This window comes from Callorhinus ursinus, unplaced genomic scaffold, assembly GCF_003265705.2.
Source record: "Callorhinus ursinus isolate GAN/ISIS: 27379988/994484 unplaced genomic scaffold, GSC_fseal_2.0 scaffold39, whole genome shotgun sequence".
NCBI lineage: Eukaryota > Metazoa > Chordata > Mammalia > Carnivora > Otariidae > Callorhinus > Callorhinus ursinus.
This window is the reverse complement of record NW_027397101.1, coordinates 6,570,501-6,576,181: the sequence shown is the minus strand read 5'-3', so window position 1 is coordinate 6,576,181 and position 5,681 is coordinate 6,570,501. Positions and strand designations below refer to the sequence as shown.

The window sequence follows — 5,681 nt, the reverse complement described above, 5'->3', positions numbered from 1 at the left end:
TTTATTTATTTATTTGACAGAGAGAGACACAGCGAGAGAGGGAACACCAGCAGGGGGAGTGGGAGAGGGAGAAGCAGGCTTCCTGCCGAGCAGGGAGCCCGATGCGGGGCTCAATCCCAGGACCCTGGGATCATGACCTGAGTCGAAGGCAGACGCTTAACGACTGAGCCACCCAGGCGCCCCAAATAAATAAATAAAATCTTAAAAAAAATAAATAATGACAAATTTAGTAACAAAGAGTACTCTTGGTGTCTAATCTATAATCTCTAGATGTGGTTTTCCACTAAAAGGAATCAGGCTCCTCTGAGAAAAGGCACATTCTGTGTCTGAAGCAGTTTTTCATTCTGGAAAAACACAGACACTAGCAAAGACTGCTGGGGTCTTGTCGATCTTGTCCAAAAAACCCAGGAGTGAACTTGAAGAGGTCCCACTGGCCAGAGTTGCGCCATGTTGAGCACTGATAAGAATAATAACTACAAAGGATTGAAACAAATAAAAATGTTGAAATCCATGTTTCATAATGATTCTCTCACCAAAAAACCCACAAAAACAAAAACCAGACAAACCACAGAAAACAACCAACCAGGTCTTTGGTCCATCTTGTAGGATGTAGGATGTAAAGTCTGGTAAATAAAGAGAAAGAATCAAGCACTTACTTCACCTTTTCTGTATTAACTATATTTCAGTGTTCTGTGCAGTCCTGTAGTTTAGGTGTTTTGTTTGTTTTGTTTTGTTTTTTAGAATAAAGGAAGAAAAATGATAGAATTAGAATATCACCATTTTTGCAACTCATAATTAAAGCCTGGATCTAGGCACTGATTACGAGTGATGCTAGTTTCAGAAGAAGAGACAACCAGACATCATGTACCTCCTCTGGGAACACACAGCACCGCCTATGAAGAAGGCTTGCCAGAAAATCAAACCCCGAATCTAATCAAGTTTTTAGGGCAGGAGTTGGCAAACTATGGCCTATAGTCCAAATCTGGCCCACTGACTTTTTGTAAATTAAATTTTATCAGAACACAGTCATTCACATAGTTAACAGTTTTTTGTTTTTTTTGCTTGTTTGTTTCTGGTATTCAGAAAAAGAAAAGTGCATTTATCAAGTACTTCTTATAGCACAAGTATTGATATCTATATTTATATTTATATGTATATATAAATATGTATATATAGAATATTATATAGAGAGAATATATAAAATATATAATCAATATATAATATATAAAATATATTTATGTATAATATATTCTATATGCATAATACTGTATATATATTTTTCATTTAAAGGTTTTAGTCCTTATTTTATTTTATTTTATTTTTTTAAAGATTTTATTTATTTATTTGACAGAGAGAGACAGTGAGAGAGAGAACACAAGCGGGGGGAGTGGGAGAGGGAGAAGCAGGCTTCCCACTGAGCAGAGAGCCTGATGTGGAGCTCGATGCCAGGACCCTGGGATCATGACCTGAGCTGAAGGCAGATGCTTAATGACTGAGCCACCCAGGTGCCCCTATTTTATTTTATTTTTTTAAAGATTTTATTTACTTATTTATTTATTTAGAGAGAGAGCTCAAGTGGGGGAGGGGCAGAGGGAGAGGGAGAAAAAAACCTCAAGAAGACTCCGCTCTGAGCCTGAGGCGGGGATCAATCTCATGACCCCGAGATCATGAACTGACTGAGTCACCCGGGTGCCCCCAGTCCTCATTTTATAGGCGAGCAAGCTAGGTCTCAGAGTGATTCTGTAACTTGCTCAGAGAAGGATCTCTGCCAATGGGAAGAGCTGGGAAGTTTTAATAAAAGAAGTATCAACTCAGTTGGTTCTTAAAGGTTTGGTGGAATTTTAATTCCAATTTATGATTTTTAGTTACAAAAGTAATAAATTGTGGAAATTTAAAAAGTATAGAAAAGCACAAAGATACAATTAAGAAAACAAGCCCTTAAATCCACCATCTCAATATAAAAACATTAACATTTTGGTGACTATCCCTACATTTCTTTTTTGCTAATTGTCACATATAAATGTATAATTGGGACTACACTGTTTAGTCACCTGTACTACTATAGATGTTATTTCATTTAAACTTCACAGTAGCTCTGCAAATTAAGAAGTATTAATCCCATTTTATAAGAGTAACTTGAGGGGCATAAAGTTTAGCTTGTCCAAGTCACATGACAGAGCCAAAATGCACATCTGGAAGATCTTTCTCAGTCCATGCCTTCCTCCTCACTGCCTCCCAGACCATGAGCTATGCCATGGAGATGGCAGGGCATGGAAAGGAAAGAATCACTGGGAGGGATTGGTTCTAATGTTGGATTTGGTGACTGCTTCTATCTATCAAGGAAAGAGAGAAATTTCCAGAGGACTCTAATTTTTCCAGCCTAGGTAGCTGGGAGAAATGATACTGACTTCATAATCTGTTTAATAATGCATGTAATTTCTACTAGGCAAAAAGTATTTCCTCAATCCAGACTCACCTCTAACTCAGGACTCTACTAACCATGTGATCCAGTGAGATTTTATAAAATTTGTAATCGCCAGTCATTCTGCACTAGGGAGGCTGGGCCCTGTCTGAAAATCTTGGGAGAGTCAGCATAGAGGCTGGAGCATCTCATTTGTGCAAGCCAAGACCTACCCACACTGTGCTAAAAATGGTCTCCTCGCTAAGTGGACTTTATTTCTGCCCTAGCAGAAATGGATGGGAACAACAAATTTTTACTAAAAGAAAAGAAAAAAATCAAAGCACAAAATATACTTCTCTAGGCAGCATGTTACTGTCTTATATCACTTACATAACAGTGATATTATTTGTTAGAACAGCACAGAGAGTTTTAGGAAAGGCCAGAAATACTAGCCTGGGATTTGGTCCCCTAGAGTTCCACCACCAAATGAAGGGAAAAAAACATGGGTGTGTAGGAATCAGGAATGTCTCTTCTGATTCCAGCCTCCAGACCTAAGCCATACTCAGCCCCATAGACAAGGAAATGTAGCCCTGCAGACAACAGTGGGAGAGGGGCTTTGATACTATTGGGGAGGAAAAAGTTTTCCTTTGCCATTCGAGGTTCTGCTAACTGGACCAAGAGTTAAATTAACATGAGACAGATTAACGAGAGAAAATCAAATTTGGTTCTATATGTATGGGGAAATATAGACACGAGAGTCCAAAGACAGTTAGGCAAAATTAGCTATATATGCCATCCTGAACTAAGGAGAAGGGGGTAGGGGTGTGGGACTTCAAAGGGAAGGAAAGTAATTCACAGAAAGATGAAAGAGAGTAAGTGTTTGGCAAACCAATGTTTGCCAGACCACTCAGAAACAATGGGACATAGAGAGAACTTTGATCAAAACAGCCATGCTAGTTTGTGCTCCTTGTCTACCATACCTAGTTCATATCATGATATAGTTATCTGTGGTGACAGCTCTCCCCTTTCCTTTAGGCAGAGTGCGGAAGGGGAGGTCAAAGTTTCTTCCTGAGTCTTCTGGGCCTTGATTGTTTTCTGCTCAGCATCATCTACCTGCCAAAGTGAACCATCTTGGAGCAGCTGTCCTTGGTCTCTCTCTATAGCACAAAGAAGGAGGAGTGGGCACATATTTACTGGGACCCTTAGGATCTTGGAACCCTTTGGAGGTCTGACAAATTCACCTTTGACCAAGAAAACAAGTGATTCACTGGTCAAAGAGCTCCACTTCAACTACCGGCTGGGCACCTAACATCCACCTCCACCCTCCACATCCCCCAAGCCCAAGAGAATTTGTTTTGTTTTTTTTTTCTCTCAGATTTTCAAGACCTCACCACTTTCAGGAAATTCACCCTCAGGAAGCTAATTTTTACGTAATTGTTTGTTTGTTGTGTTTTTTCTTTAGGAAAGCTTGTTCTCCATTTTTGGATGAACTACATCCACAGAAAACCTTAGCTTTGCCATCTTTGACTCTTAAAATTTGGCCACAAAGTCAAATTCCCTTCAGGTCTTTCTAGTGTAAAACTTTCTATAATCCTTTTTCCTAACATATACCACAGATCACTCACATGGAAGCTTTGGAGAGAAGTTCAGGCCCTTACAAATATCCTACAGAGATCCTTCTTCAGGCCTGTTTCTTCTAAATTTCTCCAGCTTCTGATTCCCCTTTGCTTGCTCCTATATATTTTTATCACACTGTTTGCAACTGTTGTGTTCTCTATTATGTATTGGAATAGATAAAACACCTAAAGAAACATTTGATAATGGGGTGATTGTGAATGAATCCCATTCAAACTTTTTTCATTCTCATTTTTGCATTTCCTCATTTCATGGGCTTCCAGTTGAGATCTACACCTGCTCCCCGAGACTTTGCAATTTGCACCTTACCTGTCTGGGTATATATCATCTCTTCATCAAAAAGTTCTTAAACACAATAAACTTCATGGCACCCAACCCAGTGAAAGCTCATTTTTCCCTTTTTCATTCAATGGTAAATATTTATTGACTACCTACTATTTCCAGACACTGTTCTCACAAAACAAATGAAGTCTCTATCCAATGGAGCTGACGTTCTAGTGGCAGGACACCAAGAAGCAAATAGATAAACCAGTAAATAATATACCTAGAAGAAAAATGAATCAGAGGCATGGAAAAGAGTGATGGGGAGGGGTGGCTTGGCTTTTTACCAAACCTTAGCAAAAATAGTTACTTGTTGTCTTCATATTTATCAAACATCTAAGACTTTTACTCTTTTGGCAGCAGATGTAGATGCATTGAGATAGCTGATCAACAACACCCACTTCTGCCAACCCCCCTTCAATGGGAAGAGCAATAATGCTCATCTCATGAGGATTAGACAAGATATATAATCCTCGTAAAGTACGTAATGCAGCATCTAATACACAGAGCGTACTAAATATAGGGTGGCCTGAAAAAAAGGGAAGGAATGGGGAGCCGCTATCAGCAAAGGCCATCTCATTTGCCCTAATTTTAGCTTACTGTCCATATTATTTGTGCTTTCTTTAGGCAGCTCATAGCTTTATGAGCAATTGACCCTTGAACTGAGAAGCTGCTCCCGATAAAGATCTTAACTGAAAGTGATATGATCAACAAATGGCACAGTTTAGAGAGGAATGTAGGCTGAACTTGACAGTAGCTGGAGTGTCTCACTTTCCTCCCTGGGGCTTCTCTTCACCCACAGGATCTCACTAGTCATCTGACATACAGGCAAATCTGGAACTGAGGGAAGTAAGGGCCCATGGTGCAACCTTGGTCAGTGGGCACAGGGCCAGTGCATAAACACACTTTACTGCTGTACTTAAGGGAGAAGAGGTAGCAGGGCATTCTACAGTTTCTCAGAGCTTTCCTCAGGATGGAGCCTCAGCAGTGACCAGCCCAAGGAGACATCCGGGTCTTTCCCTCTTTCCCTGTTCAATCCTCTGGTCCCAACCTAAGTCCTGCTCACTGGAATCACTTTCCAATATAATTATCTTCACAAGGCCTTCATATCAAGAAAATCTCAGGCTAAGACAGTCCTGCTATTTATGTGCTGGTCTTCCCTTTCAGATTCTATCTTTCAGTATTTATATATATAAATTACATATTTATTCATATATATATATGAAATTATCCATAGTCTCTTCTCCTCTTCATAGTTCCTTCAAGTTAGGAAATTTCTTCCTTCCTTCCTTCCTTCCTTCCTTCCTTCCTTCCTTCCTTCCTT

The 5,681-nt window shown here is 39.7% G+C and overlaps 1 long non-coding RNA gene across 2 annotated transcripts in view; it reads right to left on the bottom strand.

Annotated features, from left to right (window-relative positions):
- The window catches only part of LOC141370598 (uncharacterized), a 63,936-nt gene that overhangs the window by 52,075 nt on the left and 6,180 nt on the right, over window positions 1-5,681 (bottom strand). The gene's annotated exons all lie outside the window — the stretch shown is intronic.